The sequence below is a fragment of the Arachis stenosperma genome, chromosome 2, assembly GCF_014773155.1.
Source record: "Arachis stenosperma cultivar V10309 chromosome 2, arast.V10309.gnm1.PFL2, whole genome shotgun sequence".
Classification (NCBI taxonomy): Eukaryota; Viridiplantae; Streptophyta; class Magnoliopsida; order Fabales; family Fabaceae; genus Arachis; species Arachis stenosperma.
The window spans coordinates 78,669,195-78,695,540 of record NC_080378.1 but is presented as its reverse complement, the minus strand read 5'-3'; the positions used below and the strand labels follow the sequence as shown (position 1 = coordinate 78,695,540).

The window sequence follows — 26,346 nt, the reverse complement described above, 5'->3', positions numbered from 1 at the left end:
AAAGTATACAAGTTAAATTATTTTAAATTTTAGATAACAAATATTAAAATTAATTATTAGTAATAAATCAAATTCTTTCACATAAAAATAATAATTAAAAATTTTATTATTTGATTTTTTATCTATGGAGATCTTGGTCTTCTTAACCTATGGAGACTTTTGTTCCTTACGATCTTTTTGTAAAAGTAGTTTGATTCTATAAATCTTTTGAGATAATCTATAATATCAAGACAAAATCGACATAGTTTAAAAAAATTTATATTTTCATAGTGTAATTATAAGTAAAAATACTAGTTATATCTAAATTTGTTAAGCTTCTATTCATCTAAAATTCTCTCCATCGTCGTACTATCATGCAAATTAAAAGATATAATGTGAAGAAAAAAGAAAACTTGTCTTGTAATATAAAAATAGCTTATAAATTTTCGGACATATGGATACATTTCAGTAAATAATACTAATAAGGAGGCATGCATGCATGTACGGCGATTGTGAATCTTTAACATATGCATTTTTTGTGAGTCCTACACTCACTTATTATAAACATCAATATCTAAAACAACAGAAGCTCATTATTTCTGACGTCAAGATCAGATCAGAACAGATAACAGATTTATTGTTGATTAATGAAAGTAGCAATCCTTGGCACGACGAGAGGAGCGTTTTCGTCATATGGCTTATAAACTTGATCGGAATGTCCAATAACCTTATTCAGATCCAGCTCAACATGCCCACCTCAACTATTATTCTTCAGATCCCTAAAGAAGTTCTCTCCAGCAGGTCTCAACGGATCAGTCTCCGCCACACACACCAAAGCCCTCCTACACCCAAAAGTATTTAAATCTTCCGCCGCCGGTTTCAGCCTTGGATCCTCCGGCCCCTCATTATCCTTGCACATATACAGTCACTACCTATCTTCCCCTAATCCACCAAAGAAAGGGTGCACCATAATCGTACCCTCCACATTTATACCTTTCGGATGTCCTGTTTTTCCCACTTTTCTGACCACGTAATGGGTGATGTTAGTGCCGGCACTGTTTCTGGCAACGAAAACACGCTGCAGGTTGGCGTGGTGGTTTAGCCAAGGCTCCGGCCCGTGCCCGCTTGCGTGCAACGCGATCCAATCGAGGGAGGTCAAGCTCTCCTCGTAGCACGCAGGTGGGTGTCGGGGCCGGGAACTTGGAGTACTCTACAGAGACATCGAGGACATTGGATTGATTGGCGATGTCTGCAAGATGGTTGCTATATTCTGAACCGAGGGCGGACCTAGAGCAGAAGCCACTCCCATTGAAGTAGAGGACGATGGGGAGTTTTTTGTTGTCGTGGCTTTTTGGGAGGAAGAGGCGAGCGGTGAGGCAGGGGTTGGTGGTGGTAATTTCAGCATCCTTGATGTGGAGTTCGAAGGGAGGAACGAATGCTGGTGGAGGACAGAGGACCTCCACGGTTCCGTCTGTGTAGACAACAAAGAAGTCGAACTCGTGAAATATCTCCTTTGTAGGCGGGGTAGAAATTGGATTTTTGATGGTATAAAATTTTACAAATGAATTCTTGTTGCAATGCAAGTATAGTTTCTAAACCAATCAATAATTATTTCATACAAAAAGTTGTTTGTCACTAGTACAAACCCCTAAAATTTATAAACCGAAGTATTGAAACCTCGGGTCGTTCTCTCTAGGAATTACAATAAAGTGTCTTGTTATTGGTTATGAGTTATTTTTGGGATTTTGATAAGAAACATGAAAGATAAATGGCAAGAAAGTAAACTAATGGCTAAAAAGGCCTTGCCAAGATTTAGTGGTCAAAGATCTCTATCCTAATCACTAACCACAATATGAGAATTGGCAAGGATCAATCTTATTAAGTCATCCTCTAACTAGTAAAGAAAAATCAAATGAGCTATATCAATCCTAGTCCATAAGTCCTAACTCTCTACTAATTCAATTAGTGAGAACTAGAGTTAATGGCTCCCAATCATCAATCATTTGGACATTAGTAACTCAAGAGTCCCTAAGTTACCTTTTCAAGCCAAGAGCATAAAATTATACTCTAAAATTCAACCAAGCATTTCATCAAACACTTGGAAGGCATAAAAGGAAAGCAAAGCAAAACACAATTATTGAAAGGAATTAACAACAACAATCAAAAGAAACACAATTATTATGAATTACCTCTAATTGAATTGAAAGAGAGTAGAAGAAACAAAAGTAGATCTACAACCACAATACAAGAACAACATAAAAGAGATTACAACAAAAGAATGGAAGAAGAATGAATGTAATAACAAGAAATTGAGAAGATAGAAGTAGAAGAAAGAATGAATGAAAACCTAGATCTAAGAACTAAGTCTAATCCTAATCCTAATCCTAGAGAGAAGTGAGAGCTTCTCTCTCTAAAACTAACTCTAAACTAATCCTAATGAGTGTGAATGATGGAATCCCTTTTTCTCTTCAATCCTTGACTTTAAATAGCAGTTTAGGCGCCAAAGTTGGTTGGGATTGAGTCCCACAACTCCTCAGAATTCGTTGGTTGTAAATTCATTAAAAATCATATATCAGCACCGACGCGTACGCGCACAGCACGCGTACGCGTCCATGGGCCATTTCGCAGCGTGCGCGTAAGCGCCAGGTGCGCGCGCGCGTCCATGGGCGAGTTCAACTTCTTTGACTTTTCATGATTTCTCCACTTTGCATGCTTTCCTCTTCATTCCTTTGATCCATTCCTAGCCTTTTCAAGCTGAAATCACTAACAAACACATCAAGGCATCTAGTGGAATCAAAGGGAGATTAAAATCATCAAGTTAAAGGCCTAAAAAGCATGTTTTCACACTTAAGCACAAATTAAGGAAGAAACACAAAACCATGCTAAGTTATTGCATAAATGTGGGTAAAATGTATTAAAATCTCCTAAAATCAATACAAGATAAACCCTAAAAACGGGTTTATCAACCTCCCCACACTTAAACCAAGCATGTCCTCATGCTTAAACCAAGAGTGAAGCAAAGGTATGGAATTTATTCAATGGAAACAAACTAAATGCAATCTACCTATATGCAACTATCTAAATGAATGCAATTGCTTGGTCAAAATAAATCAATTTCCAAGAAGCATATATGCACAAGGGCTAATGACTAGCAAGTCTTATCTACAATTGGATTGAGTTATTAAATATTTTTACAAACTTGCATGAAAAGTGATGATTGTAGGTGGAGACATGTAATTAAGCATCGAACCCTCACCGGATGTGTTTGCACTCTATTTGCTCAAGTGTTTAGGGTTGATTCTCTCAATTCTCTCCTGATCATACTTTCTAAGATTTGTTTTTCTTCTAACAATCAACATATATTTCATGCATGCATACATCTATCATGAGGTCTTTTCTTTAGGTTGTAATGGGGTTAGGGTCAAGGTAGGATACATATATGGTTAAGTGAACTTGGAATTTGAATCTTTGATAAACTTAGACTTCTCACCTAACCTATGACATCCTATACAATTAGGTTCTAACCTAACTACCCATTTTTCACTTCTTTAACATACTCATGTATTTTCTTTTTATTTCACAACACTTATGCATTGATCCTTATTGAGCTTCACTTTGCTTTGGGGCATTTTGTCCCTTTTTTATTTCTTTCTTTTTCTTTGTTTCTTTCTTTTTCTAATTTTCTTTCTTTTTTTTCATATTATTTTTCATATTATTTTCTTTTTCTTTTGTTTTTTTCTCATTTTTTTTCTTTCAAATTATATACAAGAACATCAATGCATAAGGTCTATACATTTTATCAATACATGAGCATGTACACAATTCTCAATAATTTTAATAAAAATACAAAACTATCCTTTTATTCTCCCAATGTTTTAAGATTCCCACACTTGAATGATACACACACACACACACACTAACCTAAGCTAATCAAATATCCAAATTAAGGACTTTTATTATTTTTCGCTTTAGGGCTTGTAATGTGCTAAGTTAAAAACAAAGTGGGTTAATCGTAGGCTCAAATTTGGCTAACAAAGGAAGATAAAAGGTAAGGCCATTTGGGTAAGTGAGCTAAATAAAATGATGGCCTCAATCATATAAATACATGAATACACAAAATAATGGACATAAAGAATCAAACAAGCCAAAGATGACAATCATAGAAAGAGAATAATGCACACAAGAAGAAAAAATAAGTGGTTATAAGATGTAACCACATCATTAGGCTCAAAACTCACTTGCTTGTGTTCTTAGCTCAAAACATGATCCACAAGATATATAATTCAAGAAAGTTCTATGAAAAGTTTTCACTCAAATCAATTGGTGCCCTATAGATAGAAATCTTGAAAATTTTCATTAGTTTGACTAAGCTTATTGTGTATATGTATGCAAAAATAGGAAAATGCAAGTAAAAATCCTAAAACCCTAAAATGAAGTGCAAAAGTGTTGGAATTAGAAATTTGTCACCCAAAATCGCCGATTGGTCGGATGACCTCCCCACACTTAAAAGTTTGCACCGTCCTCGGTGCACTCAAAGATGAGCAAGGGGGTACGGCGACTCTCTGGGTTTCTACCTCCAGCTGATAGGTCAACCGGTGCTGCGTGTTCTTTGTCTTGCTTCCATTATTTTTGCTTGCGGTGTATTGTTCATGAAAAACAAAAATATAACACCATAAGATGAGAAGATATGAAAGCAAGGAAGCATACATTGTTGGAATGAGGTAAATCACTTAGGATTGAGTGAGTGAATTAATGTGACATTAATAAAAGTGAGTGTGTGAATTCTAAGTTGCGCGGTTTAGAATACACATTAACATAAAAAGTGATGTCACAAAAGAAGCATGCACTTCACTTATCCTAGTGTGCTTAAGATGCTTTAAGTAGACTTGTAAGGTAAAACAAGCATTAAAGAGGCATGAAAGTATTCAAGCTAAAAGCATATGGATGCATATGATCATAACACAATGCATTCAGGTAAATACACAACATCATCCATCAAGAGGTTGCCTAATCACAGAATAAGGCTCAAATCACATGGTGGCCAAATCATGTAATTCATGAAGAGTTACAAGCTCGAAGGCAATTGGTGCGCGAAATTGTGAACACTACAACTTCGCACAACTAACCAGCAAGTGCACTGGGTCGTCCAAGTAATACCTTACGTGAGTAAGGGTCGATCCCACGGAGATTGTTGGTATGAAGCAAGCTATGGTCACCTTGTAAATCTCAGTCAGGCAGACTCAAATGGGTGTAGATAATAAACGCATAAAGCATAAAGATAAAGATAGAGGTACTTATGTAATTCATTGGTAGGAACTTCAGATAAGCGTATGAAGATGCCTTCCCTTCCGTCTCTCTGCTTTCCTACTGTCTTCATCCAATCCTTCTTACTCCTTTCCATGGCAAGCTCGTGTAGGGTTTCACCGTTGTCAATGGCTACCTCCCATCCTCTCAGTGAAAGCGATTGCATATGCCCTGTCACGGCATAGCGGAATTCAGCTGTCGGTTCTCGGTCAGGCCGGAATAATATCCATCGATACTTTTGCGTCTGTCACTAACGCCCCGCCTGCTAGGAGTTTGAAGCACGTCACAGTCATTCAGTCATTGAATCCTACTCAGAATACCACAGACAAGGTTAGACCTTCCGGATTCTCTTGAATGCCGCCATCAGGTCCTGCCTATACCACGAAGATTCCGATTAAAGAATCCAAGAGATAAACATTAGAGCCTCGTTTGCTTGTAGAACAAGAGTGGTTGTCAGTCACTTTGTTCATGAGTGAGAATGATGATGAGCGTCACATAATCATCACATTCATCATGTTCTTGGGTGCAAATGAATATCTTGGACAAAGAACAAGCGGAATTGAATAGAAGAACAATAGTAATTGCATTAATACTCGAGGTACAGCAGAGCTCCACACCTTAATCTATGGTGTGTAGAAACTCCACCGTTGAAAATACATAAGAACAAAAGTGATCATTGGTTTCGGCCCCAGAGAGGGAACCAGAAGAACCAAGATCTGATCTAAGAACTAGATGTCCAAAGATGAAAATACAATAGTAAAAGGTTCTATATATAGAAAACTAGTAGCCTAGGGTGTACAGAGATGAGTAAATGACATAAAAATCCACTTCCGGGCCCACTTGGTGTGTGCTTGGGCTGAGCATTGAAGCATTTTCGTGTAGAGACTCTTCTTGGAGTTAAACGCCAGCTTTTATGCCAGTTTGGGCGTTTAACTCCCATTTAGGTGCCAGTTTCGGCGTTTAACGCTGGAAATTCTGTAGGTGACTTTGAACGCCGGTTTGGGCCATCAAATCTTGGGCAAAGTATGGACTATCATATATTGCTGGAAAGCCCAGGATGTCTACTTTCCAACGCCGTTGAGAGCGCGCCAATTGGGCTTCTGTAGCTCCAGAAAATCCACTTCGAGTGCAGGGAGGTCAGAATCCAACAGCATCTGCAGTCCTTTTCAGTCTCTGAATCAGATTTTTGCTCAGATCCCTCAATTTCAGCCAGAAAATACCTGAAATCACAGAAAAACACACAAACTCATAGTAAAGTCCAGAAAAGTGAATTTTAGCTAAAAACTAATAAAAATATACTAAAAACTAACTAGATCATACCAAAAACATACTAAAAACAATGCCAAAAAGTGTATAAATTATCCGCTCATCAGCAATTCTCATCACTTGGCGTTTTTCAAAAGGTAAGCATGAAGAACTTAAAACCAAGTAGCAAAATATAATCTCAACAATAGAATCCAACAAAGATTATAACCATAATGATGTTAAGATAACATCCCTTTTTAATACTCAGCAACAATTAATGGTAAACAAGAATAACAATCCAACACTTACAATGAAAAAGAGAAAATGAAATGAGAACTAACTAAAACTAACTAATCAACTAACTAACGAATTAGTTAACTAAAATAAATGGTTATTGATGGTGTTTGGGAGTGTTCGATAAGGTGTAGAAGAAGGGAAGAAGAAGGGGAAGGAAAGAAATGGCAAGAGGATGAGGAAAGAAAAGTGTTGAGAAAAGGTGATCCACGCGTACGCGTACGTGCCGCGTGCGCGTGGATGGTGTCCGAGAGGATCAGTGCGTGCGCGCAACCTGAGTTGTGCTGGGGGCACGATGTCAGCCTAAGATTGGCCCAACACTCTGGAATATGTACCATGAGTGCAGATGAGCGATTGGCGTGCGTGCGCAAGGTGCGCTTGCGCGTCAATCTGCAGTTTGCTAAAAGGATGCGTACGCGCCAGGTGCGCGTACGCACGAATTGGTTTGTGCCTTAGGCCCAATTTTCACACAATGCAGGCCTAACTCTCGGTTTTTTGGCTGAAAGGTGGAACTTCTACATGCACGCGTATCCGTGCATGGCGCATGCACGTGGATAGTGCTCTGTTTTTCAAAATTTTTCTATATTTTTGCACCAATCCAAGCATTCCAAACCTCCAAACAGCTACCAAAACACCTTAAAACCTTATTTAACATACTAAATTATCAAATAAACTCAACCAACTAATCTAAACATGAAATTTGCTTAATTCTACTAATATTTACAAAAGAGAAAATGAAAAGATATTACCATGGTGGATTGTCTCCCACCTAGAACTTTTGTTTATTGTCTTTAAGTTGGACTTATGGGGAGCTCCTCATCAAGGTGGCTTGTGCTTGAATTCATCTTGGAACTTCCACCAATACTTAGTTCTCCATTAAGCTCCATTCTTCAAATTTAATATCTCCAAGCTTTGATGGAGTTCTACACACACCATGGGCTCCCAAGTTTGATTTTTCTTGTGCGATTGGTGCACGAAATTGTGATTCATTCTTTTCTAACTCGAAACAATCTCCAGTAATGGCTCCAAAAACTTGGTGCTCAATATCACGGTGTCTAAAATTCAATTCACAACTCTGCACAACTAACCAGCAAGTGCACTGGGTCGTCCAAGTAATACCTTACGTGAGTAAGGGTCGATCCCACGGAGATTGTTGCTATGAAGCAGCTATGGTCACCTTGTAAATCTCAGTCAGGTGGATTCAAATGTATTTGGATTAGATATTTAAAAGATAAATAAAAAAGGATAGAAATACTTATGTAAATTAATGGTGGGAATTTCAGATAAGCGTATGGAGATACTGTGCCTTTTTTTTCTACTTTTCTACTTCTTCCTTCAATCCTTCTTACTCCTTTCCATGGAAAGCTGTATGTAGGGCATCACTGTTGTCAATGGCTACATCTCATCATCTCAGTGAAAAAGGTCCAAATGCTCTATCACAGCACGGCTAATCATCTGTCGGTTCTCAATCAGGTTGGAATAGAATCCCTTGATTCTTTTGCGTCTGTCACTAACGCCCAGCCTTCAGGAGTTTGAAGCTCGTCACAGTCATTCAATCCCGGAATCCTACTCGGAATACCACAGACAAGGTTTAGACTTTTCGAATTCTCATGAATGCCGCCATCAATTCTAGTTTATACCACCAAGATTCTGATTAAGGAATCCAAGAGATATGCGCCCGGTCTAAGGTAGAACGGAAGTGGTTGTCAGTCACACGCGTTCATAGGTGAGAATGATGATGAGTGTCACGGATCATTACATTCATCAAGTTGAAGTGCAACGAATATCTTAGAACAGGAATAAATGAAGTTTATAGGAAAAGAGTAGTAATTGTATTAAAACTTGAGGTACAGCAGAGCTCCACACCCTTAATCTATGGTGTGTAGAAACTCCACCGTTGAAAATACATAAGTGAGAGGTCCAGGCACGGCCGAGAGGGCAGCCCCCATGATCTGAGAACTAATCGTCCCAAGATGTCTAATACACTAGTAAAAAGTTCTATTTATAATAAACTAGCTACTAGGGTTTACAGAAGTAAGTAATTAATGCATAAATCCACTTCCGGGGCCCACTTGGTGTATGTTTGGGCTGAGCTTGGTCTATCCACGAGCTGATACTTTTATTGGAGTTGAATGCCAAGTTGTAACGTGTTTTGGGCGTTCAACTCTGGGTTGTGACGTGTTTCTGGCGTTTGACTCCAGACAGCAACATGAAACTGGCGTTGAGCGCCAGTTTACGTAGTCCATTCCCGAATAAAGTATGGACTATTATATATTTCTGGAAAGCTCTGGATGTCTACTTTCCAACGCCATTGAGAGTGCACCATTTAGAGTTCTGTAGCTGCAGAAAATATATTTCGAGTGCAGGGATGTCAAATTCCAACAGCATCAGCAATCCTTTGTCAGCCTCCTATCAGAGTTTTGCTCAAGTCCCTCAATTTCAGCCAGAAATTACCTGAAATCACAGAAAAACACACAAACACATAGTAAAGTCCAGAAATGTGAATTTAACATAAAAACTAATGAAAACATCCCTAAAAGTAGCTTGAACTTACTAAAAACTACCTAAAAACAATGCCAAAAAGCGTATAAATTATCCGCTCATCAGCGATCTAGGATCCCACACTTTATTTTCACACCCGTCTTGAGGTTGATCATTATTATTAGTCCATCCAGGTGGTATGGCTTTAGAATTCTCATGTAAGCGACCAAACATCCTCCTAGACGCAAGTGATCTAGCTCTATACCAACCCTTGCTTTTAAGCTTTGAACATGTCACCACAACTATCTCCCTCTTGCTCTTAAGGCCACATATATTTCTAAGTTGACCATCCGTCTTAAACAAACCATATTCAAGGGGACTAATAAAGCTTAAGTATAAGGAATTTACCCACTTGAATAAAAGAATGGATGGTGGTGGCTTGGGGGAGAGATATATCCAATGTCCTTGCAAGCTCTACTCCCTTGTTTGCTTTTTTGTCAATCTCCACCTCTTCATAAACTTCTTCATTTTCAATTCTTTGTTCATCAACTTCATCTAACTCTTTTCCATCACTCAAGTCATAAATGGGAGGTTGAGAGAAATCTACCTCTACATCACTTTTAAATTCATTGGGAGAAGGTTCTTCAATTTCAAAGGATTCTTCACCAAGAAGATTGGATGCATGATCTTCATCACCAAGGGAACTTAATTCTTGCTTCATTCTCTCCAAGTCTTCATTCAAAATTTGTTTTGGAGGTTGTGCACTCTCCTCCTCAACATCAAATTCAATCTTCTTGGAGGTATGTTCTATGGTTCTAGTTTCCCATGGAGGTTCCGCATCTCCTAGGTCTTCAACCACTTCTTCCTCTTCTTCAATAGTCATAGGCTTCTCCAATTGTTCTAACACAAAGTAGCATTCCTCCTTCTCCACCGGAGTTTCCAATCTCTCCTTCATGCTATGCTTTTCAATTAATTCTCCACATGTGACCATGGGAGTTCTTTGAGTACTCAAGCATTGGGAGGCTAATAGGCTTACTACTTTGGTTAAGGTAGCTACAAATTCTAGTGTCTCCCTTTGCATTTCTCCACGCCCTTGAAGTATACGGCTAAGGATTTCATCCATTGAGGATTGGGGTGGATAAGAGGGTTCATTGTCTTAGAGAAAGGGTTCATAATAGGAAGGTGGTTCTTCTTGGTAAGGATATGGTGGTGTATATTGAGGTTGATCTTGGGAGTAGTAATCTTGGAATTGTGGTTCCATGTATGGCTCATATGGTTCAAAAGGAGGTTGGTATGGTGGGTAAGGATCATGGTCATATGGAGGTGTTTGGTGAAAATAGGCTTGTGAGTGTGGTTGAGGTTCATGTTTAGGATATGGCTCATAGGCATATGGTGGTGGTTCTTGAAAATCACAAGGAGATTCACCATAGCCATTGGATTGGTATGCATCATAGAATGGCTCTTCTTCATGGTGCATTGGTGGAGGTTGTTGCCATGAGGATTGATCATATGCATATGGCTCCTTCCACCTTTGGTTGTCCCATCCTTGATACATCTCTTCATTGTAATCTCCACTTCCTACAACATAGTTGTAATCACACTCATAGCCAAAGTGAGAATTCATGATGAAAAGAGAAAACAAAAATCAAAAGCTAATAGAAAACAAGAGAAACAAAATTCTACAACCAGCAAACAAAGCAAAAAAGCAAGATATTCACACTATTCAAATATGTACAATAACCAATAACATAACACCATTGCAATTCCCCGGCAACGGCGCCATTTTGATGATTGGATTTTTGATGGTATAGAATTTCACAAATAAATTCTCGTTGCAAGTATAGTTTCTAAACCAATCAATAATCCTTTCATACAAAAAGTTGTTTGTCACTAGTACAAACCCCTAAAATTTATAAATTGAAGTATTGAAACCTCAAGTCGTTTGATGAGCGGATAATTTATACGCTTTTTGGCATTGTTTTTAGTATGTTTTTAGTATGATCTAGTTAGTTTTTAGTATATTTTTATTAGTTTTTAGTTAAAATTCACTTTTCTGGACTTTACTATGAGTTTGTGTGTTTTTCTGTGATTTCAGGTATTTTCTGGCTGAAATTGAGGGACCTGAGCAAAAATCTGATTCAGAGACTGAAAAGGACTGCAGATGCTGTTGGATTCTGACCTCCCTGCACTCGAAGTGGATTTTCTGGAGCTACAGAAGCCCAATTGGCGCGCTCTCAACGGCGTTGGAAAGTAGACATCCTGGGCTTTCCAGCAATATATGATAGTCCATACTTTGCCCAAGATTTGATGGCCCAAACCGGCGTTCAAAGTCACCTCAAGAAATCCCAGCGTTAAACGATGGAACTGGCACCCAAATGGGAGTTAAACGCCCAAACTGGCATAAAAGCTGGCGTTTAACTCCAAGAAGAGTCTCTACACGAAATTGCTTCATTGCTCAGCCCAAGCACACACCAAGTGGGCCCGGAAGTGGATTTTTATGTCATTTACTCATTTCTGTAAACCTTAGGCTACTAGTTATTTATAAGTAGGACCTTTTACTATTGTATTAGTAGACTTTGGTAGCTATCTTCGTTTTATGCTATCTTAGATCATTTGGGAGGCTGGCCTCACGGCCATGCCTAGACCTTATGCTTATGTATTTTCAACGGTGGAGTTTCTACACACCATAGATTAAGGTGTGGAGCTCTGCTGTACCTCGAGTATTAATGCAATTACTATTGTTCTTCTATTCAATTTCGCTTGTTCTTTGTCCAAGATATCACTTGTTCTTCAACTTGATGAAGGTGATGATTGACACTCATCATCATTCTCACTCATGAACAAAGTGACTGACAACCACTCTTGTTCTACAAGCATACGAGGCTCTAGTGTTTATCTCTTGGATTCTTTAATCGGAGTCTTCGTGGTATAGGCGAGAACTGATGGCGGCATTCAAGAGAATCCGGAAGGTCTAACCTTGTCTGTGGTATTCTGAGTAGGATTCAATGACTGAATGACTGTGACGTGCTTCAAACTCCTGAGGGCGGGGCGTTAGTGACAGACGCAAAAGAATCACTGGATTCTATTCCGGCCTGATTGAGAACCGACAGATGGATAGCCGTGCCGTGACAGGGTGCGTTGAACATTTCCAATGAGAGGATGGGAGGTAGCCACTGACAACGGTGAAACCCTTGCATAAGCTTGCCATGGAAAGGAGTAAGAAGGATTGGATGAAGACTGTAGGAAAGCAGAGAGACGGAAGGGAAGGCATCTTCATGCGCTTATCTGAAGTTCCTACCAATGAATTACATAAGTATCTCTATCTTTATCTTTTATGTTATTTTCGTTCATCATCATATTCATTTGAGTCTGCCTGACTGAGATTTACAAGGTGACCATAGCTTGCTTCATACCAACAATCTCCGTGGGATCGACCCTTACTCACGTAAGGTATTACTTGGACGACCCAGTGCACTTGCTGGTTAGTTGTGCGAAGTTGTGTAATGCCATGGAATTGAACTACCAAGTTTTTGGGGTTCATGACCGGGGATTATGAGAATTGTGAAAAGTATTGTTCACAATTTCGTGCACCATCGTTCTCCCTAGAAATTACAATAAAGTGTCTTGTTATTGGTTATGAGTTATTTTTGGGGTTTTGATAAGAAACATGAAAGATAAATGGCAAGAAAGTAAACTAATGGCTAAAAAGGCCTTGGCAAGATTTGGTGGTCAAGGATCTCTATCCTAATCACTAACCACAATATAAGAATTGGCAATGATCAATCTCATTAAGTCATCCTCTAACTAGTAAAGGAAAATCAAATGAGCTATATCAATCCTAGTCCATAAGTCCTAACTCTCCACTAATTCAATTAGTGAGAACTAGAGTCAATGGCTCCCAATCATCAATCACTTGGACATTAGTAACTCAAGAGTCCCTAAGTTACCTTTCCAAGCCAAGAGCATAAAATTCTACTCTAAAATCCAACCAAGCATTTCATCAAACACTTGGAAGGCATAAAAGGAAAGCAAAGCAAAACACAATTATTGAAAGGAATTAACAACAACAATCAAAAGAAATACAATTATTATGAATTACCTCTAATTGAATTGAAAGAGAGTAGAAGAAACAAAAATAGATCTACAACCACAATACAAGAACAACATAAAAGAGATTACAACAAAAGAATGGAAGAAGAATGAATGTAATAACAAGGAATTGAGAAGATAGAAGTAGAAAAAAGAATGAATGAAAACCTAGATCTAAGAACTAAGCCTAATCCTAATCCTAATCCTAGAGAGAAGTGAGAGCTTCTCTCTCTAAAACTAACTCTAAACTAATTCTAATGAGTGTGAATGATGGAATCCCCTTTTCTCTTCAATCCTTAGCTTTAAATAGCAGTTTAGGCGCCAAAGTTGGTTGGGATTGGACTCCACAACTCCTCAGAATTCGTTGGTTGCGAATTCATTAAAAAATCATATATCAGCACCGACGCGTACGTGCACAGCACGCGTACGCGTCCATGGGCCATTTCGCAGCGTGCGCGTAAGCGCCAGGTGCGCGCACGCGTCCATGGGCGAGTTCAACTTCTTTGACTTTTCATGATTTCTCCACTTTGCATGCTTTCCTCTTCACTCCTTTGATCCATTCCTAGCCTTTTCAATCTGAAATCACTAACAAACACATCAAGGCATCTAGTGAAATCAAAGGGAGATTAAAATCATCAAGTTAAATGCCTAAAAAGCATATTTTCACACTTAAGCACAAATTAAGGAAGAATCACAAAACCATGCTAATTTATTGCATAAATGTGGGTAAAAGGTATTAAAATCTCCTAAAATCAATACAAGATAAACCTTAAAAACGGGATTTATCAAGCTGCTGCCACTGTTAACGTTATGGGTTTTTTGTTGTTTGGTGCAGTGCTTAGAGAGAGAGATTGATGAATCTTAGGGCTGTAGGTGAATGAAAGGTTTGTTTCCCGAGGTGGCGTAGGGGTCATCAGACGGAAGAAAGCATGTTGCTTGAGGACGGAGGAGCTCAACGGTGTGATAGTTGCCATTATTGTTGTTGGAGTGCTAAGATAGAGTGATGAATGTGATGAGGGTTTAATCGGACCAAGGCTTCACTTATATAATTAATGGATTCACCTAATAAGCATTCTCCATTCTTCATGGAAAAAGAGAACATGTTCGCTGGAATATAACTTTTTTAAATGGAAAAGTATAGGTAGATAATGAGAATACTAAACAATGTGAACAATAAATATGTCGGATGTTCAATTTAATAGGTACGTAGATGATGTTCATTATTTTTAATTGGATGGTTATTTCTTTTGATTCGGTTTACTCATGCACAATTAACAATTGGTGGATGTTCAATTCATTAGTGTGTGGAGAGTTATCCTAATGTTAGGGTTTAGGGGATAATTTGGGAGTGGAGTGTTTTTTTATTTTATTGGGCCAATTCTAAAACCCATTATTCACATTGTTCACAAAAGTCATTGTCTACCTAACAAAATCCTTGTTAAATTTGATACATAGTTCTAAAAACCGAACCGAATGGTTCAACCAAGTTAACCGAAAACCAGTCACCTAGTCAGTCTGAGTAAGTCTATAAACCATCTGACAAAAAACCGGTTAAAAAATTGGTCGAACAGGTAATTAATCGGTGAATCGGCAGAACAATCCAGTTTTTAGCGAGTTTTCGGTTCGACAATAACCCTCCAAACAGCGTCGTTTTTCCCTTTAAAAAAGAAAAAAAGAAAGAAAGGCTAAACGAAGTGAACCCTAAATCAATTCCCGTGCGTTTACCCATCTTCTTCACAAACCCATCGCTCCTCTCTTCTTTTCCGAGATTCATAGAAGCCACGAATCGAGCAGCCACCGCATCCCACAGCTATCGCAGTGACGGGTTTCACCACTGCAGCTCCACCACGTCGTTGTCATCGCCAAACTCGCTTTCTCTGTGTTCGTCGGTATTGCCTCCTCTGTCGTCGCCGTTGCTCTCCTTCCTCCTCGATGCCGGTAAGTGATACTCTGTTCGCAATTTCACACTTTACAGCCATCTCCTCGGCATCTGCTTGCTGGCTTAGGGTTTAGCAGTTGATTTTGATAATAGTTGTTATTTGTTTGTAATTCATTTATTGATTAGCTGAATTTTCTAAAGTTATTGTTTGTTGGAATAGGTTTATTTGTTATTTTTTATTTTATGTTCATGATTTTTTTTGTTGAGGTTATTATTTGCTTGCTGAGCTTATTGTTTGTTGAGCTTGTTGTTATTTGATTCATGATTTGGTTGCTGAGCTTATTATTGTTTGGTGAGCTTATTGGTTGCCGAGTATTTTTGTTGCTGAGGTTAATTTATTTGTTATTGGTTGCTGAGATTTTTGTTCTATGTTACCGATGGAACAATCACAAATTAATCCACAGCCACAAGATAATGCCGTTTAAGATTTTCAAACTGGTTCTTCTAGAGGTGAATCTGATGATTATGATTTTTGATGAATTGCATCTTTGATTAATTGAAAACTTGTTAGTAATTGTTTCTTTTGATATAGTAGAACATTATGTGGTTGTCATTATATGCATTTTTGTTATTTTTAGTTATGAACTTCTAATATTAAATTATAGATAATTTATTATGTGAAATTTTGAATTTCATTAAATTAAAAATTATTGAATTTATATATTTAAAATTATATATAAATTTTTTAATAATTTTATTTAATATTTAATTAAACCGATTAAATTTCGGTTGAATCTCGATCAAACCAGTAAACTATTAAACTAATGACTTTACCAGTTTATTGACCGATTCGGTTTTCACACCCTTATTAAGAACAATACTTTCTTGTTTTTTACTATAACACCGAGAATGAAAGAGAGGAAACGGAAGAACGAAACAATGAGAGCTATGGTTTTGACGGTGACAACATGGTGGGTGGGATGGACTTTGCAAAAGGAGAAAACAACCAAAGAGTAACCTTTTAGAAGTTAGAATGTGAGTGGAAAACTATTCAACGAGAAAGGAAGTGACGCAGCTCTTAGTTGAAATCAATACCATTTTATTGACAATTCACCCATAGAACTTAAAAAAAATTCTGGCTCATGATTTCACAGGGGCTATCTTACCCCGTTTTTATCTATGAATTGTAATTTTTTTCTTTTGGGGCTGTTAAGCCCCTTCCTTTACCAAAAAAAAAAAAAAACTAAGGTTTAAGTAGTTTAATCGTTTTTAAGATTTTATTTTTTAGTACATAAAAATTAAATTTTAAAACAACTAGGAACAAATTCTAACGATGAAAATAAGATAAAATATCGAGAATAAGACAAAGAATATAAACATAAAAATTAGTGTTTTTATATTTTATTTTGTGATAAATTAAATTATATTATGAAAGTCCAATTTATTCTTATTTTTTTCATTCAAAACATTTGAGAAAAAAATATAATAATAAAAAATAAAATTATGAAAAATTAACAAGAATAATAAAAAAATAAAAAAATAAGGTGTATTTCTAATGTGTTTGTCAAGATAAATATAAAATATACTAATTCAATATTTGGACATAATACCTTTATTCATGTCTCTTTCTATTAATAAAAATAAAATACACCAATTTAATACTTTTGGACATAATATCTTTATCATGTATGTATGGACATAAATTTTCAACTTATCTGATTATGTAATATAATGTTTATCTTTAATAATTTAATTTTGTAGTTGTTCAACTCTCAATAATGCAATTTTAAATTGACTTTTTTTATAGGTTTTATTTGAATACAATTGCAATTGTGTAACTATTATTTATTTTAACTTTTAGACATATTTTGTTTTAGTAGAATTATTTGAATCATCATGTGATATAATAATTTTCAATTCATGTTTATTAATCATGTGAAATTGCAGTATCAAATTATCCATATGTAAAATCTATTTGTTTTAAAAAAAAATCAAAATCATATTTTGCCCAATGGAAGGAAGGTAAAATCTTATTTTTTATCTTTCTTTGAACGATACCAAAACTTTGTTGTCTCTACTTTTATGCAAAATCCTAGTATGATTTCAAATATCCATGTTCCTTTGATGTTTGTCAATCCCATTATATTAAACTTCAATAGTTAAAATAGTATGCATAAATATTATATTTTAAATGCAAAAATAGTTAAGATTAAGATAAAAGCTAAAGTGCTTATATATGCAAAATTAACTCATAATTTATTAAGTTTTTTCCTTTCTGTTACTATATTCTTATTTTATAGTAAAACTTTAAAAATAAAAAATAATAAGTGTTTTTAATGAATTAATACTTAAAATGGTCTCCAAATTTTGACTTTTGACACAATTTAATCTTCCAATTTTCAATTTATCTAATTTATACCCTAAAACTTTAAGGCGTGTCTGAGATTAATCCTTCAATATAACTTATGTGCCACATTACTTTACAAGTTGTTCAGCACAGGTCATGAGTTGTAGCACTAGAAAGTGTTGTTTGAATTTGCCATGTTTACTCCAGAGGGGTGAAAGAGATGAATATACTGGAATGTTATCTATAAAAGGGTGCAAGCACACCACTAATTAGAGTAATTATTAGTGTCATTAAGGAATAATATGAGGATGTCAGCAACAATTAAGCAAATTTAGGGGTCTTAGGAACATGTCTCTGGATTCTTGGGGGCTAGGTGCCTAGCTATATAGGAAGAGTGGTTTTTCAGGGAAATAAAGAGAGATGTCTCACACATTCATATAGTGAGTGAGTAAATAAATAATCAAGTAATGGGATCATATGAAACTCAAGAACCTTCAGAAGAGGCCAAATACAAAACATCCGATAGAAATAGAAACTGTAACTTCTTTTTATTGTTTTTGGACGAGCATAAAAACTGAACGTGAGGACCTTAGAAACTGAAACGTGAGGACATTTGATGTGAGATCAAAGGCCACTTTGACTTTGGCTTCTAGCATTTTTTGTATTGATGTGTGGTGTAAATGCAATGTTCATTCACTTCTATTCTAAGGAACTCTTCAATTGGATTATCATGCACTTTATTATCTCACATTTAAACTATAACTCTATAATACACTTATTTTAGGGAAGCATGTATATATTACATAGCAATCACAAATGAGATTATTATTAACATGTTATGAACATGAAGTATAAATCATAAGTATGCAACATGATTTTTCTTTTTCTCTTTTTCAAAATACTTTAGTTTTGTACACATCATATGATGGATTTTTTTTATAACACGTAATTAATTAAAAAAAATATAGAGAAACAATAAGAATACTAAATAATGTAAATAATAGAATAAAAAAAATAAAATTAAAATTATAAATCAAATTATTAATTAATTATTTTTAATTTCAGATTTTGAATTTTGAAAAAAAATTTGCAATTAAACCAAATACAGTTACTCTCAATACCACGCTAATCACCCGATCTTCATTTGCGATCTCTGGTCCGCCGAGTTATCCCGATGTCATTGCACTTCTCCGTTGTCCGGTCCGACACCGCCCAGTCTCTCCTCGTCCTGTCTGCACTCCGTTGCAATGTGAGATTGCGTCGTAGCAGCCCTGTACATCCTCATTCCTTCTGCCCACCCGCCACCGGCCGTGTAGACCCCATCGCAGCCTCATTGTGCGCGGAAGTGTCATCGATGTCCAACGCCATACGTTGCTACATTTTCATACGTGCATAACTGTCACATATACGTAAATGGAGTCCAACTTGGATGAACCGCTTTGTGATGCCCCATCGTCATTTATCAACGACAATTCCTCTCATTCACACGTAGTCACCAATGAATAATAAGCTAGATATTCAGTTCATTAGGTATGCGAATGATTAGTCTAATACTTATGCGGTTTGATTGAGTAGTTACAAGTAACTTATGTTGGATGTTCAATTCCATAGGTATGCATATGGTTATATTGATTCTTAATTGGGTAGTTATTCCTTTTGATTCGGTCTACTCATACACAGTTAACAATGGCTGGAAGTTTAATTCACTAGGTATGTAGATGGTTATCCTAATGTTAGAGTTTATGGGGTAATTTGAGGTGGAGTATTTTTTACTTTATTGGGTTAATTATAAAGCCTATTGTTCACATTGTTCACGAAGGTTATTGTCTACCTAGCAAAACCGATTAATTTAACATGCACATATATCATCCAACATGTTCATCTTCGAAAATATTTTTTTCAGTTGCAATTCATATAACTTAGTGTTTTAGAATATTTCTATAAGCCCAATATTAAGAATCGGGTTCAAGAATATAAGAAGTTCTAAGAAACCGGTTTGATGATTAAGTATTCTCTCGAATTCCAAAGCATATGTTACAAAGAGGACATTAACTCTTCACAACTCATTCTAATGTCTAATAACTCAATTTTATGAGGTTAATTGTTACATTATAATCATCATTGTACTATTAAAGGAGAATGTTACAATAATGACTATATAAAGACCTAAAAGCATCATACAAAGGGAGACCACAATAAGACATCAAGCATCTTATGATGAGAGTAGCTCATAAAAAGAGCAACCAACATAAGAGACACCCATAACATCACAACCTCACAATATATGCACTATCCCAAATACATGCACTAAGGTATGATCTCTAACCTAGTTCTTCTTGCGACCCATGCTATCTTGAGCATCGGAGTTCTTGAAGAAACACCCCTACCATTGAGAATGTCGGAGAATTAGCGATTCGGAATAGAAAGATGTCAGCAACATCATGTCTCCAACCTACTCTCTACAATTTTTTTCAGGTAACTCCGAAACTCGGAAGAATAAAAACACTTCTGAACAATAGCGTCGTTTATGGGGACACGTCGCCTGTCACATTCTCTTCATTCTAAATTCTACCCCGAAATGAGTTCAGCACAACACACGTTCATAAGATGAACAATGTAGGAAAAAAAGTAGAAAATGTATAGTCACAAAAGACAAGCATTAAAGCACATAATACAAAAATTCTACCAAAGAAATAGAAATGTTTATAAATTTAAATTTGTGACCATATCACTATACGGTTCAAATGCTTAGAATTGCTAAACCAATTAAATGGTCAATGATTTGGAGACTTAGTAACAACTTCAAAGTTGTGAAGCAAGAAATCGAAAAAAAATTATAAATTTACCACAAAGAACACTATTTAACATCTAGAGATCGAAGTTTAAAAAGCTGAAAGATGGAAACTCGTTCTCTATTAAGAGAAAAAAAGGATTGAAAATCCTAATTAAACTCCTTGAAGCCAAACTACTTGCATACTTAGATACATAAAGGTATGATTTATTTTATTTAAATTTTTATAAAATGTTTTAGAGCATATTTAAAAAAATAATAATATCACCAAAAAAAATAATAATAAAAAATTTATAGTAGAAATAAAAGAATAATCTCTGAATAAATGTTTATTGAAAAAATTTCCGAGTTAACTAATTTAAATTAGAAAAATCCATCATTCAATTGTCAAAACAATTGTTTTAGATTGGAAAAAGTTTCATCTAGATAAATTGCACTTAAATGAAAAAATTCATTAAGCACTTGTTTTAAGAGAAATAATTTTTTTTTATTTTAAACTCAACATTTTTATGATTGAGTTACTATTTCATGCATAGCAAATTTAATAATTATTGATTTTGATAACTTGAATTTATTTTTATATGTCTTCATCAGAATCTTAAAAATTCAGAACTCAGCCTAAAAACCATGAGTTGGGGGTACCCACCACGAAAAGTCCATGAAACCGAATAAAAAATTCATGAAAATCATTTCGACATTCAAAGAATGAAAGCATCGACTCTTGATCCAAGAATCACAATATGTAACTTTGAAAAAAAATTTAACTCCAAAACTCATAAATCGAGGTGATACCCTACGATTGATAGAAGTTACGGTTAGAGTTCAAACTTTATAAAAAAAAGTAAGCAAAATAAAAAACCCCACCTTAAAGGATAAGATGCTTGGGTTGAGATCTGAAACTCAAAAAATCTTTCTTGAAAGAAAGACATACCAAGTTTGGGATTTGTTCTAAAATATTTCTATAAGCCCAATACTAAGAATCTGGTTTAAGAGTATAAGAAATTCTAATAAACCAATTTGACGATTAAGCATTCTCTTGGATTCCAAAGCATATGTTATAAAGAGGACATTAATTCTCCATGACTCATTCTAATACCTAATAACTCAATCTTATGAGGTTAATTGTTACATTATAATCACCATTCTATTATTAAAAAAGAATGTTACAATATTGACTATATAAAGGCCTAAAAGCATCATACAAAGGGAGACCACAATAAGATATCAAACATCTTATAATGAAAGTAGCTCATGAAAAGAGCAACTCACATAAGAGATGCTTATAACATCACAACATTACAATATATGCACTACCTCAAATACATACATTGTAACACCCTACCACACAAAATCTTATGCTTAAGTCATAAGACGGTGGTGAGGTATTACGACCTATAAAAACAAAATTTTATATATATTGAAAAAAAGTTTATAACTAAGAGCCTTTGAAAAAAAAAAGTTTAAAATAAAGGGCGCAACGTTCACATACATGAAAAATTTGTGTACGAAAAAATGTAAAATATATATATACAACAAAAGTATAGATCAAGGATACATAATAATCAAGCTCAAAATTCAGCTTGCGAAACTAATTAAGGCTAGCCAGAATATTTATATACATATATATAATTTCAAATCTAAAGTTCTCACAATAATCATATACATGTAAAAGTGTTCATGGACAAAGGAAATTGAATTTTTTATTGGTAAGAAGCATTATGTATGTGTGACTTTGTGAGACAGGACTTTGTATTAATTTATTGGTTAAAAATAAAAGTGATTGTTATAGTGCCTATTATATTTTATTTAAGTTATTAAAAAAAAGTAAATAAATAATATTTAATAAATTTTATATAATTTATTTTTTATTTTAAATATGTTATTTTTTACTTTAAAAATAAATTAGACAATTTAAATATTATAACAAAGACACTATAGAACTTACCAAAAGTAAAACTTGAGTACTTGACTACAAACTACAGGATAAATGCAAGCACAACAACATGCATTTCTATAATTCAAAGTAATAATACAATAAAAAATATAGTACATATTTTAATCTATATAATTTATGCATAAGGAAAGAAAATGAGTATGGCCACATTGTTACTGTTATTGTTGTTAGAAATCATAAAACGATAAAAATTCTTAGCACATGTTTGTAGATAATCATTGAAAGATGAAACTAGTTCTTGCTTTGAATTAATTCTTTTTGGAAGGGTGTGTAAATAGAACATGAAATAAAAATAGTTAAAAAATAACAAAACATAGATTATCAGCACATATATAAAATATAAAATTAAAAATGAAAAGTGTACACAAAATTTATGCATGCTAAAAAATATGTTTTAAATTTAGAAATATTTTTTTAATTTTTGCCAAAATTGTATAGACATCATTATAATATACACAGGGACGGATACAAGGGGGCGAGTGGAGGCTTCGGTAGAGAAAATCGAAATTTTACGTGAAATTAAAAAAATAAATAAAAAACGTAAAACGTAAAATCTTAACAAGATTTAAATCGTAAAATCGTCAGACTTAGTACAAATTTTGTAAAATCGATAAACTTATTTAAAATCGTAATATCGGAAAATCTTAAGAGTTAAATCGAGATTCTAGCTACTATGTTGGTCCCCCAATTTTTTTTAAAAAAATTAATAGTAAATTATTATGTATAATTTAATTTTAAAAAAATATTTAGTATTTAGTCTAGTATAAATAAAAGTTCAGTCTAATTTAAATATTAATAATTTCTAATATTTAAAAATAAGTAATAATATTAAAAATATCTAAAAAGATATTATTATTATTAATATTATTTAATTAAATAAAAATTTTCAAATCTCATAAAGTGAATTCATTTTCTTTTTGTGATTATCTTTTTTTATTCATTTGGTATTAATTTTCTCTATTTTAACTGCTACAATTAAAAAATCTTTTTCAACTATGAATATTATAAAAAATAACTCAGAAACAAAATAAAAAATAAATTTTTGCTAATTGTCTTTTAATTATATTAAAAAGAAAATTATTGAAAAATTTGACACAAATTCTATTATCGATAAATTTTATAATATGAAAAATTGACCACTTCGTTAGTAAAAAGTATACAGATATTTTTTGTAGTTTAAAATATATTTTCTATCGGTACTTTTTTGTAATACATCTTATATTATATAATTTTTTACATAATTTTTAATATTATATGTGTTATTTGCCCCCATGATAATATTTTTGGATTCGTCTTTGAACATACACTAATTAATTTATTATTATATATAGAAAATGTAACCAACTATCTTAATCTTTTAACTAATTTTAATTATTATAATTATATTCTTCCAAAATCTTATGATCCAAAATAAATAAAATAAGATGTAAACTGAAATAATATAATTATTATAATTAAATAATAATGTTAATGTGACACACTTTTATGTATGTGTAGATTGGAAATGGCAGATTATACTTGGGACATGAATAGTATGCACCATGTTTTTAACATAGAATCTAGAAAATAAATTGCGCTGCTGTAAGTAAGAGGTAAATAAAACGTTAGATTGTTATAACTTCTAAGAGTTAGGACAATCAAACACTCTAAATTAAGCAGTTGATACTTAATTGCATGCCATAAAGTAAAATTCAATTGCATACTACTGCGCCACAATGCCCTCCACCGCTACTAGAATGACCGAATGAAAAAAAAAAAAAAAAAGGGATGCGCAACCCGAAAATTATAGTGAACAATTAAATCAAGGGATTATAAATAAGTATACAAGTAGAGTAATGCATATGATGTATGGTGGTTAATTTGAAAATAAATTAGAAATTTGAAAAATATGTACAAAAAGAGTGAGGAAATAAATTGAAATTAATAAGGAAGAGAATACACTTTTTAATTTTGAAATGAAATTTTTAAAATGGTATATATACCATTGTGATGTCAGGAATATACTAATAGAATAATACGGGTTGAGAGTAGAATAATTAAACAGTTTAATTTAAGTACACAAATCGTACTGTTTAATTTAGGTATACAAATTAGACTATTTAATTTGTATGCAGCATCAACGTGTCATGCATGTAATATCTTTTTCTGTGTGAAATCTTAACTTTTATTTTTTTCTCTTCTCTTTTTTAACAACCTCAGTTTTTTATAGAGCAATACCAAAAAATTAGTCATTTTAATTATGTAAATTATTATTTTTATTTTTTAATTTAACAAAAATATTAGTAATAATGTTAGAGATTAAAGTTATTAATATTAATTAAATGATAATTAATGTAGTAGTTGGAAATGTATTGTTGAATTTAGTTAGCGAATACTATTACTGTAGGTTATTAGAAAATATATTTTCAGGATATTTAATAATAATTATTAGAATTATATTTTAGATATATTTAAGTTTTATTAATTATTATTAGAAGTTAAATTATTATTGTGGAGTTTCTGTAAAATAGATTTAACATATTTCAAATATTATATTTTTAAATTTTAATAATTAATTAATTAATGTTAGATATTTAATTATATTTATTGTGGTTAAGTTTTTAAATTTTTGAATAGTATTAGTTAAGTAATTTATATGTTAGCCGTACGTATGCTAGTTAATTAATTAATTTATTAACACTAAATTTAGTATTATTTTAATAAATTATTTGATAAATTATTTATTAATAAATATATAATTATTTAAGGAATATTTTTAATAAATAATTTAATAAAAAATTAATAAATAATTTAATAAAAATTTAATAAATAATTTAATAAATTATTTATTATTATTAATAATATTAGTTATTGAAAATAAGATACTGTTCAAAATTTTTAATATGTTATTAGTTAATTATTTTAAGTCATTAATTATTATTATTATTATTATGTATTATTTATGTATGTGTATGAATAGAATAGAATAGAATATTAGTATTATTAAAATTATAATTAATTATAATTTTATTTTATTATTTGGGTAAATAATGGTAGTTTGTTAAATATAACTAAATTATGTTAATGATAATAAAAATTCTGTTTTTATTGTTATAAATTATCATAAAATAATGAGTAAGTGTTTATGGATAACTTTGTTTTGATGTAATATTTAGCTACATTTTGTAGAGTTTATAAATGTTGACGTGTAATCACCTACTGACGCAAGATCTGTACAATTCTATTGTGGATGAGCATTTACGGCAGATTGATTTTTATCACGTTTTTTAGATTTGAATAATTCAATGTTAGTTGACAATGGTAAACATTCTAATCGAGAGGTGACACCCTGACTCACATACATTTTATCTTCTGGTTGGTGAGTGTGATGTGACATTAGAAGATGTGGTTGTTATATATCCTTGGTCTTCTGACAAACGATTTTCCAGGGATAGAAGTGACTTTGAGTAGTCACGATACTTTAAAAGTTGAGTGTTTGCATCAGTTTGGGTTGCATCTAGGAAGGCAAATTGTAGAGGAAACTTTATAAAATTGACGTGGCTTCGGAATCTGAAAGATCGTTTATATCTGAGTGACGAAAATGGCATTCAAGAGGTATGTGAAGTGCCACATTATGTTATTATTTGATATAATCTTGTTTGGGGACAAGTTTGGGGCAGCTGTGCATTGAAAATTTCTACCTTTGCTTTGCAATTTTGCCAGTATAAGAGAATTTAATTGGAAATCAGCATGTCTAACACACTTATACAAAGTGCTATGTAAGACATCTCGTTTTGACTGCAAGAAAATTGATGGATCCGTCTACCAAATTTTGCATTGATTTTTGGTAACCCTCAACTTTTTTTCCTTGCAAATAGGTAAAATTATCTAGTATTAACTTTAACTAAGTGTTGCACATTGTATTTTAATGTTTAAGGTAAAATTTTGTTAACGAAATAAATGATGCTAAGTGGCATAACTAGGAGCGTGGTAACCGACACTAT

The 26,346-nt window shown here is 33.6% G+C and overlaps 1 pseudogene; it reads right to left on the bottom strand.

Annotated features, from left to right (window-relative positions):
• Positions 1-613: 613 nt before the first annotated feature.
• Positions 614-14,366, bottom strand: LOC130960892 (probable carboxylesterase 1; annotated as a pseudogene).
• Between the last annotated feature and the right edge of the window lie 11,980 nt (positions 14,367-26,346).